The 13,239-nt window shown below is 42.7% G+C and overlaps 1 protein-coding gene across 2 annotated transcripts in view; it reads right to left on the bottom strand.

The window, feature by feature from the left end:
• The window catches only part of LOC142664662 (uncharacterized), a 429,232-nt gene that overhangs the window by 98,333 nt on the left and 317,660 nt on the right, over positions 1-13,239 (bottom strand). The gene's annotated exons all lie outside the window — the stretch shown is intronic.

Below are 13,239 nucleotides of genomic sequence, written 5' to 3'. Positions count from 1 at the left end.
GAATGTATATGTTTGCAAGTTTTGAGGGTAACAACTGCACTTATTTTCTTATAAATAAATAAAGATGGCTCTGCCTCCTAGGGCAGAGACTGTTTTGAGCACCGACGCTGTGTGTCATGGTCTCCCTCCGGCCGGCCTCTCTCAGATCCACCAGTGAGAGAGCAGTAATTAATTTGGAACTCATAGACAAATGCAGATAATGTCCAAAGTTAATGGGCAAAGTAAATTCTGTAGCGTCATTTCTTGGGGGCTCGTCCGGGATCTCAAGACAGATCGAAGTCGACAATCGAAGGTGGACGACAGTTGAGGAAACTATGGGGAATAGTACACAATACCGGTGAGTAAGAAATTGTTTTCTTACTGTGCACGTCTGGTTTGTTTTAGCTGCCGTTCAGGTATTGTCTCTTTTGACTTATTGGGAACCATGAATACCACTTGTCTATGCGTTGTTGTATGTGTTATAGGAATAGTTGTGTGAGTAGAAACAAATCTGTGAGTGCATCTGTGAGAAGCTGAGATAAGGGAGCATTTGTTTTCTGATCCCAAGACATACAGAAACTCAACCAAATACCGAGATCACACTTAACGGCCTGTCCGAAGTGTTCCCTCCGGCCCCTGGGTTTAGATAGTATTAGGATTAGATTGCAAATTGATCCTTGCAGAAGTGACAGGTACCCATCCCTGCCCAAGTGATTGTTAGGACTTTCACGCATCGAGACTGTGACCCATAGGACACGCACCTGGCCGGAAGTAAGATTATGTATGTGGGCTATGTATGTAACACCTCTGTAACTAGAAAGTTTATAGAATATCCAAGGGCCCCTAAGACAGTTAGACGGGTTTGAATCATACCCATCCCTTTCACAAAGTAGGTTAACGTAGCTTGTTGATAATTTTTTGGCTGCTGTTTAGAATTAAACAATCCGAGAGGTGGTTATCATATTTGACAGACTAAAAGTTTTAGCATAGTCGATAGGGTAACCCCCCTATGAAAGACTATCCGAGAGGTGGTTATCTTATTTGACAGACTAAAATATTTTGCATAGTGCATAGGGTAACCCACCTATGAAAGACTAAAATATTTAGCAGACTGCATAGGGTAACCCCCCATGACAGTCTAAAATATTTAGCAGAGTGCATAGGGTAACCCCCATGAAAGACTAAAAAAATTTAGCAGAGTACATAGTGTGACCCACCCATGACAGACTAAAAAATTTTGCAGACTGCATAGGGTAACCCCCCTATGACAGACTAAAACATTTAGCAGAGTGCATAGGGTAATCCCCCATGACAGACACATTTTTTTAGCAGAATGCACATAGGGTAATCCCCCATGACAGACTAAAAGATTTAGCAGAGTGCATAGGGTAACCCCCCATGACAGACTGAAAGATTTAGCAAAGTGCAAAGGGAACACCTAATGACAGTTTAAATGTAGGTTGAAGGGTGTAGTAGGTCAGGATTTAGCAGAGTGCATAGTGAACTCCCGTTTGACAGACTAAAATATTTAGCAGAGGGCATGGGGAAATCTGGAGCTACTTTACGTGTGCCCAAATTGCTGGCCAGCCAAGATGAAGGGACACACCGCCCAAGGTATAGGGTGGGGGTAAAACAGGAGCAGATATTGTTAGAAAACTATGCAGAGAAAGGTTTAGTTTAAAGCCTAAAGAAAATAACATAGAAAGCGGGAATGCCCAAGCAGAGGCTTCCTCAGTTATACTAGATGGGATGTTTTCTTGAGAGATGATGGGCCCTGGATTAATAGAGAGAGTGGCAGAGAACAGATAGAAGTGATTAAATGTACCAGAAATAAATAAAAAATAGAAATAAAAAACACACAAGGAAACACAGTTGCCATTTGTAAGAAAGAATTAACCACCATCTGATTCTATAGATAGTGACATTCCAGTAGAAAATAATGTGCCAACGTATAATTCTTCTATGTACAGTTTTATAAACCAAAGGTTTACACAAACAATAGGTTTCCAGAGGCGATATGTCCGCAGTTATTAACAATAAATTGAGACAAAGGCATCACCTGAATTCATAAAGGAATCAATTGACTCTTCACTTCCTAAAAAGGAAACATTGGGTGAAATGTTCAGAGATTATTGATAGAGAGATGGTTAGACGTCGATTAGGAATTAGCTAGAAAAAGAGTTAGAGCCAATAGGATAATTGTAATTGTAATGACCAAGGATTGTAAAAGGAAAAGTGAGATTGATAAAGTGAAGATTCTTTCTATCGAGATATGGTTGTTGGAATATACTGTATATCATCTGTAGTAAATTGTCACTAATAAAATTTCCTCTTGTTTTAGGAGTTTTTCCAAGACATTTTAAACATTACTGTAAATCTTTTTCCTTTTTGGTTTATTTAACAGTCATTTTAATAATTGCATGGAATGTCTAACAACATATAGGGTTATTTTATAGTAACACAGTTAGACTAATATAACTAATGATAAGAGAATAACGTGTGTTACTTACAAGAGGATGATGCTCCAGATCTCTATTGTGGACCGATCATGTGAAGATGCTTGGTCATTTTGACCTTGTAGCTCATAAGTTTTGGCTAGTAAGGGGTTAATGCTACATTCTCTGTTATCTGTTGTATAGCTGCGTCTGCAGAAAAGTGCACATTTAGTGCAACATAAGAACTGTAACTTTAAAGATAAAAAAAAGCCTGATAAGATCACAGAATTGAGTATTATATGTTTTATGTTTATATGTTATATGTTACGTTATATGTGTTTTATGTGTCGACCCCAATGAAAAACATCATTCATATTTAAATCTAATATGATGCGCATTACTAAATGAAGATTATAGTTCATTGGATGAATAATAAAAGCATAGGAATTTATACACAGTCACTCTAGTTATATATTTGTTTTAACAAAGGTACACACAAATGGTATAAATGTGTGAGATTCTATTCTCAGTCAGAGTGTCTGTTAACAGCCAGTATTGTGAGTGACTGGTGTGTGTGCTGAACTATTTTTAAGGGAAATGGCTTGTTTTAAATTACCACATGATAAGTGATTTGCAAAAAAACATTTTTATATGTCATTGTTACATTTTAGTTTAAGAATATTTGATATTAACAAGTTTATATTGGCATATGATGATGCATATAGTGCACAATATGTTTCATCATTTGTGTTAATAGATTGGTTTATATAATATTGACTTATACTAATTAAGGAAAGAAATATTTTGCAAACCTCTATTATTTATACCAGTATATTTTCTGTTATATATACACACATACACACACAAACACACACACAAAACATATTGGGAATATATTTGACGTAATGAAAATGCAAATAAGATTACAGCATTCACAAGAGCTTGCTGCCAAGTTTCTTGTTTCAGATTCCTGTCCAGTTAATCTTTTAGTTTCTCACATCCTTGTAACAATGTAGGCTGTCATCCAATAAAAGCCTAATGGACAAATTGAAAATACTGATGATATGCTCAATTTTGTGTGTGTTGCACTTTATGAGGTATTGCTGTAAAGGATCTGCCAGACACAACTTCTGTGTCGACGCCCATAGGTAATCAGTCTGCACCTGCTTCTATGTCTGTGAGACTGACTCCATCTTTCACCACCCAGGATGGCAGGCTTAGGAGTGGGAGAGCCTATTACAACCTGGCCAGACGGAGCTAGCTCCCGCCCTCTGTCTATTTATACCTGCCTTTCCTGTTCCTCCTTTGCTTGTGATTCTTCTCTGCTGGTTTCCTGGCCCTGCTGCAGCTTCTTGAACTACTGATCCTCTGCTTGTGGTTGACCTTGGCTTTACTGACCACTCTTCTGCTCTGCGTTTTTGTACCACGCTCATCTCCTGGTTTGACTCAGCTCGTTCACTTTGCTTGTTGCTCACGGTGTTCCCGTGGGCAACTTCCCCATTTCCCTGGCTTCTTTATACTCTTGTCTGTTTGTCTGTCGTGCACCTATTGAGTGTAGGGACCGTTGCCCAGTTGTACCCCGTCGCCTAGGGCGGGTCATTGCAAGTAGGCAGGGACTGAGTGGCGGGTAGATTAGGGCTCACTTGTCTGTCTCCCTACCCCGACATTACAATTGCTCTGTGAGGAAGACCACACATCTCAGGAAATATTGAGGGCGGTCCTGTCCTCCTTCTGGGCACAGGGTAAACAGACGTAGGATGCATGTCTGTGGCCCCTGTGACTATTAAAATGTTTGCAAACAGCCCCAAACCTCAGTTGAAGCAGTGCACTCTAAGCCTCCCACAGTTGAAAAGTATTGATAACCAGATAAGACAGTATTTGGAGGCAGGAGAACTTAAGAAATGTGTATGTCCTTATAAACGCTCCACTCCCTAAGAATGCCAAGCAACTTTGTACCCTCCAGCATCTCTCTCATAGGGTACTGTAAAGAATGGGTGTACTCCGCCTTTGCCCCTATGCAACTTGTATACGATGCAATAGGGCAGTACCCTTCACTTTGACAGAGGAAGAAGTTGAAGCCATTAACGGTCTGAACCATGCTTGTATCTGTCTCGTAGCAGCAGCTGCTCTACTCAAAGAGAAGACAACAGACAGTGCTAAGATTAGCCCCTAGTTCTCATGGTGCCCCATGCTGTTAGTGAGATGCTTACTCAAACACATACTAAGCATATGTCTACTTTATTTATCACTAAGTATAAGACTAGTTTCATCGCCCCATCTAACCTAACCATACAGAGATATACAGTGTTGAACCCTGCTACATTGCTTCCGCAGGGTCCAACAGAGGAGGAAGAGAAGGATAGGTTACATGGATAGGTTATATGATCAATGGGGGACTTCAGGGGGAATGGGATAAGTTGCAGGAATTAGCAGAAAGAGAATTTCCAACTTGGTGGGAAGTTGATTTCCTAACGCATTTGATTCCCCAGTACCCAGATCACCAACATAATTGTCCTGAATTAATGACAATAGAGATGAAAATATTAGAAAAATGTAACAGAGGATCCAATATCTAATCCAGATTTTGAGTTTTTTTTGTAGATGGTTCCAGGTACCACCATGAAGGATGCTACAAGACTGGGTATATTATTACTACCGAAACCGAAGAAATAAAGTAAAAACCACTCCCATCCTCTGTGTCAGCATAGGAGGTGGAGTTGATGGTACTCGTTGAGGTGTGTAGACTGGCTGAAGGTAAAACCACATTTTATATATATATATATATATATATATATATATATATATATATATATATATTATATATGCTTTTGGTGTTGCACATGATTATGGCCAAATCTAGAGGAGCAGCGATTTTATGGATCCACGGGGAAACCCATAATGTTGAGAGTGTGAAAGAATTGTTTGAAGCTCTGACACTGCCAAAGCAGGTAAGTATACTGAAAGTGCAAGCTACCCCTGAAGCGAAGAGAAATAGACTTGCAGACGAGGCTGCGAAAGCTGCGGCTCTCATGTCCCTCAAAGAGGACGTATTCTTGACCAGCAAAGCATCTGGTCCCACAGACATGATAATATTAAAGTAGACTACAAAGTCAAGCCACAAAAGAAGAAAAAGGACACTGTCAGACAAAAGGTGCCAATGAAGGAGAGGATGGAATATGGAAGGTGGGTAACAGGATGTGCCTACCCAGAGTCCTCTTCCCCATGGTAACCCAACTAATGCAAAGACCAACGTATGCGTCAAGAGAAGGAATGTGTGCAATGGTGACCAAATGGAGGGTAGCCCCAGGTTTCAGCAGTGCTGCTGCCAGATTTGTCCAGAGGTGCATGATATGTGTCTGCCATAACATAGGCAAAACTGTGCGGATTGCAAAAAGGCATATGGTAAAGGCAGACTACCCATATCAGCGATTGCAGATTGACTCAGTTACCAAAGGTGGGACAATATGAACATTTACCGGTCTGTGTAGATCTGTTTTCTAGGTGGCCTGAGGCGTGGCCAGTAACGAGGGCCACAGCAAAAGTAACTGCTCTCAGAAGTGGTATATAGATATGGGGTCCCTGAGACAATAGAAAGTGATAGAGAAACTCACTTTACTGGAGAGGTTGTCCAAAAAATCGTGCAGGCCCTGGGTATAGAGCAGCTTTTCACACCCTGTATCCCAAGAGCAGTGGGAAGATAGAAAGGTTGAATATCACTTTAAAGTAAAAAATCCAGAAGTTCATAGCTAAAACCTATAAACCCTGCACTGAGTGTCTGTCCATTGCACTCTGACCTCACAAGTTATGTCGGAGCTCTGAAAAAAACCAGCTCACGCAGATGTATAAGTATGTTTGATTCCATACCAGATCCTAAGTGAAAGGAGGACATTGTTTACAGCCAGGGCACCGTAAAACACTAGAGCCGCACTGTGACGTCCGTACCAAGTCCAACTCACAACTCCCACATCCGTTAAGTTGGAAGGAAAGACAACACGCCAGTCACTGCTGAAAGGTCCTCAATCACGATGCTGAACTGTGGGTCTCGTCAAGCTCCGGCTGACCTTCATCTTCTCTGTCATCTCTACTTTACCTATTGTCTAAATGATGAGCTAGAAGAAGAGTTTAATGACAAGTTTATCAAACATCAAGTGATATCTGTATTGACTAAATTGCTGGACTGTTGTATATGTATCCATTCAAAAACTATGCCAGATCTAGCAATACTCCTGAAGATAGAGGAGGTTATTGCCTTGGCCTTGCTGTCCCATCTCTTTTCCCTAGCGCATAACCCAAACTCCCTGAGATTTTTCCCTTATAATAGCCAGGTTGCATTGGTTCCCTGGCTGTTTTACCGTATATGACGTTTAAAAAGGGAAGCGCTGTGGAAAATAGATCTCAGGCCAGGAATACTGCAGTCCATGATTAGATGTTACCCCAATGACACCGTGTGATATGTAAACAAAGGTCAGGTTAATAAAAATGACATGTTGTTTGATGCTTTAAACCTCACCGACTGTGAGGGAAAGAAAACACGGAATATGTATATTGTGTGGGGGTAAAAGCAACTGGCAGCTCCCAGTGCTCCGAAACAGCTAGAAAATGGAGGACGCAGGGCCTAGAAAGTGCAATAAAAGGTAATCTAACTAATAAAGAGGTGGCATCGATAAATGCCACCGGACGGGACATGATCTTGTTCTACTGGATTGCAGGAGTGTGTAATCACTCAAGGGGACGTGCTTCCACCCAACATATATTTCATATATGCCGGACTGAAGCATATAAGTGGTTGCCACCCAGGAGACCAGGAGTATGTACCTTAGCCAAACTACAATCAGCTACTTAGATAGAGATATATTATGTTTAAACTTGTAATATGTTTGATTGCAAAAGTATCAGCAGTTAAGAAAACAGCACAGGATATTAAAGTGCATGTGGTTCCATCCACCACCCAAGGAACCGAGAAAGGAGGAGACATTCAGGGCCACCTGTTTACGTGACACTGAATGCTTCCATACCTGATAAAGTTATTTGTCAAGCCATAGCACGACACCAAAATAGATGGTATTGCCTGAATTGTAAAACCTGGAATTCCCTAAATATTCAGGTGTGTACAGTATGTAACGCTATTATTGCTAGACACGTATACTGAGTACCCATCCAAAGGTGAATGGCACAACGGGATGCCCTTTATTCAGGGGATCTGATCAGAACGTAGTCTCGGATGAGTATTCTAATACATGGCTAAGCAAATTTATGTTCAAAAGAAAGGAATCGTCAAAGATATTTTAATATCTTTATATGTGTGAACTTAAAAGTGCTTAGTACTATCTACGGCTATGGACAGGTGTAACTGAAGCTCACAGAACTGCCGACACAGCAGCCTACAGGGGGGGGGGGGTGGCTATTCTATTCTAAGTCTTCTGGTTTATGACTTTGCATTCAGCTGTTACAAAAGGTGGACGTGACAAGACCTGATGACATTGTATTTCTTTTGGCTAAAGATACATACTAAGATGAGCTTGGGATTCTGTATGTTACCATATGTACAATGTATAAGTGCAATTATGAGGGGAACGCCCACACTCCTTTCCATATAAATAAAGATGCATTTGCCCCTCCCAGGGGCATAGACTGTTTTGAACACAGATACTGCGCGTCATGGTCTCATTCCGGCCGGCCGGCCTCTCTCAGATCTACCAGTGAGGGGGCATTCATTAATTTGGAACTCATAGACAAATGCAGATAATGTCCAAAGTTAAGGGACAAAGTAAATTCTGCAGCGACATATGCTATTGGCTGAATATGAAATATTCTCATTGTTTGCTATTGGCTGAATATGAAATATTCTCATTGTTTGTTATTGGCTGAATCAGAGTTGTTGTCACATTTCCTCTGATTGGTTAACCTCACGCCTACACCCCTATTGAATGATATTATTGTAATTGATTTTGGCAATAAACCTCAGAGGAGTATTTTGAACATACGAGCATTGTCTGTGGGTTTTATTCCTCTCTCGATATATATCGATCTAATACATGATTAGCATCTGGATAACATTCTTGGAGTGAGTGTCTGTTGGAACACTCGTCTAAATTTCAGTCTCCTATATTTTGAGCTATGACTTCCGGAACACTATTATTATGTAATATCAGAGAACATTACAGAAAGGATATATATTAGAGGAGAGAACTACAATTCCCAGCATGTCCAGACTGTTATTCTGTAATATCAGAGGACACTACAAGGAGGAGTATAAGAGGAGAGAACTACAACTTCCAGCATGTCCAGACTATTATTATGTAATATCAGAGGACATTACAGGGAGGAGGTATTAGAGGAGAGAACTACAACTTCCAGCATGTCCAGGCTGTTATTATGGGATATCAGTGGACATTACAGGGAGGAGTATGAGTGGAGAGGACTACAACTCCCAGCATGTCCAGACTGTTATTATGTGATAACAGAGGACATTACAGGGAATAGATATTAGGAGAGAACTACAACTCCAAGCATGTCCAGACTGTTATGTGATATCAGAGGACATTACATGGAATAGATATTAGGAGAGAACCACAACTTCCAGCATGTCCAGACTATTATTATGTGATATCAGAGGACATTACAGGGAGGAGATATAAGAGGAGAGGACTACAACTCCCAGCATGTCCAGGCTGTTATTATGGGATATTAGAGAACATTATATGGAGGAGGTATAAGAGGAGAGAACCACAACTTTCAGCATGTCCAGGCTGTTATTATGTGATATCAGAAGACATTACAGGGAGGAGGCATAAAAGGAGAAAACTACAACTCCCAGCATGTCCAGGCTGTTGTTATGGGATATCAGAGGACATTACAGGAGGAGATATGAGGAGAGAACTACAACTCCCAGCATGTCCAGACTATTATTATGTGATATCACAGGACATTACAGGGAGGAGGTATGAGGAGAGAACCATAACTCCCAGCATTTCCAGACTGTTATTATGGGATATCAGACGAAATTACAGGGAGGAGGTATAAGAGGAGAGAACCACAACTCCCAGCATGTCCAGGCTGTTATTATGGGATATCAGAGGACATTACGGGGAGGCGTATGAGAGGAGTGGACTACAACTCCTAGCATGTCCAGGCTATTATTATGTAATATCAGAGGACATTACAGAAAGGATATATATTAGAGGAGAGAACTAAAACTCCCAGCATGTCCAGACTATTATTATGTAATATCAGAGGACACTACAAGGAGGAGTATAAGAGGAGAAAACTACAACTCCCAGCATGTCCAAACTGTTATTATGTGATATCAGAGGACATTACAGGAGTATATAAGAGTAGAGAACTACAACTCCCAACATGTCCAGGCCAGGGCCGCCATCAGGCGGGTACTATTGACACTCCCGTCAGGGGCCCGGCCCCATGGATGAAGAAAAGGGGCCCGCCGGGCTGCCGTCACCCCCCCTCGGATTGTCGCCCCCCACCTCGCAACGCTCGCGGGCCCCCCTCGCAACGCTCACGGGCCCCCCCTCGTAACGCTCATGCCCCCCCCTCACAACGCTCACGCCTCGCCCCTAGTAACGCCCGCAGCACCCCCCTAGCAACGCTTGCGGCACCCCTTGCATACCTGCTGTAGCTTCATGTTCTGGATGGGGAAGATGCAGCACGTGCTGAAGCTCCGTGCGGAGATCCCGCCTCCCAGCCAGCTCCTCTACACTGCCGAACGGACCTGCAGGCTGGTCAGTATTTTCCCCTATCCATCCTGCTTCCCATTCCCCCTGACCCCATTTCTAGTATGTATAAATTATGTTAAGATGCTTTTTGGTATTTTTTCGTTTTCCTTGCGTTTTTTTTGCCGCGATTTTCGTAATCGTGGCAAAAATGGCGCCGTTTTGCTGCGATTATATAAAAATCGCGCCAAAACCGTGTGATTTGTGCCGCAATTATGAAAATTGCATAAAAAAAAGGATACAAAACTTGAAAAGTGCTGTTAGGCTATATTCTCACAGTGCGGTCAAATCACGTTTTTGCCGCGATTTTGCAAAAAATGTAAAAAAAAATGGGATTTCACCGCACTGTGTAACTAGACTAAGGCCTTATTCAGACGGCCGTGTTCGGTCCGTGACATACGGAGCGTGTATCGGCCGTATTTCCCAGGCTGACCACAATTCATGGAGCCGGACTCCTAGCATCATCGTTATCAGTGTTGCTGGGAGTCCTTGCCTCTCCGCAGGAATACTGTCCCATACTGTAATGATGCTTTCAGTACGGGACCGGGGACAGTATTCCCACGGGAAGGGAGGGACTATGATCATAGATAACTGTGATGCTAGACACCCGGCTCCCTGAACTGTGGTCGGTCCGGGAAATATGGCCGATACACGGTCCGTATGTCACAAACCGAACAGGGAAGTCTGAATAAGGCCACTTACTTGCCTTCTATTTTTGTTGCGGATTTCGCACTGAAAATTCACTACAAATTACAATATAAGGCCTTATTCACAAGAAGGTGTTATATGTCCGTGATACGCGCGTGATTTTCACGCGCGTATCACGGACCTATGTTAGTGAATTGGGCCGTGCAGACTGTCAGTGAATTTCACTCTGCATGTGTGTGCTGCATAAAACTCACGACATGTCCTATACTTGCCCGTATTTCGCGCAGCACGAACCCATCGAAGTCATTGGGTGCGTGTAAATCGCGCGGCACACGGAAGCACTTCCGGGTGACGCGCGTGATTCGCGCTACAGTAGGTAAAGAAGTGAAGGGAAACATAAAAGCCCCCCCTTCTTTACTGTGTTGTAACATCAAAACAGTGTCATAATGATGCCGGCTGCGTGAAAATGACGTAGCCTCGCACCATATACCGATGCCACACTGAACTTTTGCGCAAGCAAAACTGACACGTTCGTGTGAATAAGGCCTAAGGCGATGTTCAGACCAACGTGTGTGAAATCAGACGTGAAGAACGGCCGTTTTTCGTGGCCGATTTGCAGCCGTGCTGGACCCGTTTTCACACATCCCTCATAGACTTGAGTCGATTGAGGGATCCGTGAAAACGCACAAAAATAGGACATGTCCTATTTTTTTTACAGGCCCTTCACACGGTCCGTTAGAAGAACGACCGTGTGAATAACCCCATAGAAATACACGCAGCCGTGTGACGGCCATTAAAAAAAATGTCCTTCACACGGACGATTAACACGTTAGTCTGAATAAGCCTTAACTCATGTGAATGGGGTTTGTCAGAACGTCATGCACATGCAGCATTTCACCCCACAAATAATTTTTTTCAGCTTCCCAGTACATTATGCGGTACAATAAATGGTGCATGAAAAACTACAACTTGCACCGCAAAAAACAAGCCCTCAAGTAAAAAAAATTATAGCTTTTGGAAGGTGGAGAGGAAAAAACAAAAGTTAAAATCCAAAAAATGGCTGAGGAGGGAAGGGGTTAAATCAGCTGCATGCCTATCAGGCTATGTTCACACAATTAGCAAAAACAGTCTGAAAATACAGAGATATTCAAGGGAAAACGGCTCCTGATTTTCAGAAGTTTTTTTAAGCAAACTCGTGTTTTTCACTGTGTTTTTTACGCCCGTTTTTGGAGCTGTTTTTCTATAGTCAATGAAAAACGGCTCCAGAAACGTCTGAAGAAGTGACCTGCACTTCTTTTTCGCTGCCCTTTTTTTTTTTTTTTAAAACGGCCTGTCGGAACACAACGCCATTTTTTTCTCATTGAAATCAATGGGCAGATGTTTGGAGGCGTTCTGCTTCTGATATTTCGGACGTTTACGGCCATAAAAACGGCCGAAAATAAGCTGTGTGAAATACCCTAATGTTGCAGAATTGTAACGCGTGGAAAAAAACGCCTTTGTCTCAAGAGGAGGCGATTTCTGACGTTTTTTGCCGCGGTTTCCACTGAAAAAAATGTGGCAAAAAACTCTGTGTGAACAGGGCCTTATTCTTGTGCGGTTCTGCTACACGCTTGTAGCATCTGCGCCAGGAATCAAAGGAAAAGCCTCCGATTTTTGCTGTGGAAAAACACATTGAACTTTAATGGCAAAGTAAGAACGGAGCATTAGTGCTCCTTACATCCTCACAAGCGCTTCCCCCTCCCATCCCCCTTCACATCGTGTTGTTGCCCTAAGTTTATCGTGTACATCAGGAAATCTCCTACCTTACAGTATAAACAACGTAGACGATAATTCACAGGGCTCCATTATGTCCTTTTAGCCTCCGTCGGGCTGGTGGACGTCGGTTTACCTTATTATTGAAGGATGAAATGGCGTAGTAGACTTTGTTATTCCGGAGTCCCCAGGCAGCATCACGAGTGCTCTACCCGTGGACCTTGTCCCTGGGAAAGCTCCTGACATCACTATCCATATATGTAAAGTGACATCAGGGGATTCTCCAGGGCCGGAATCCCTGGCCAGAGTGTTGCCGACGCTCCGGCCGTGTACTCCGGCTTTGCAAAGCTTTGGACGTCACTTTACATATATGGACATCAGGAACAGCGCCAGAGTCCCTGGGCAGAGCGCTAGTAGAAGGCTCCAGCTCTGTTCATGGACAGTGACTTCAGTAGTTTCCTCTGGGCCATTCCCCAGGCGATGTATCCCACTCTTATGCCATACTGTCGGATACGTTTTAACTAAATAGATCAAAATATGGAGCATTAACCGGTCACTGCCGGCTCCATGGTTTCCTTCACTGTAATTGACATCAGCACCAAAATCAGTTGATGTGTATAACGTAAAAACGTGAGCGCCACACTTTCCGTTGCCCACCCCAGGTAATGGAGGGGGGGGGCCCAGACATCTTGGCTGTA

The sequence above is a fragment of the Rhinoderma darwinii genome, chromosome 1, assembly GCF_050947455.1.
Source record: "Rhinoderma darwinii isolate aRhiDar2 chromosome 1, aRhiDar2.hap1, whole genome shotgun sequence".
NCBI classification, from domain to species: domain Eukaryota; kingdom Metazoa; phylum Chordata; class Amphibia; order Anura; family Rhinodermatidae; genus Rhinoderma; species Rhinoderma darwinii.
Note: the sequence above shows the minus strand (reverse complement) of the source record. Positions and strands in the feature narration are given on the sequence as shown.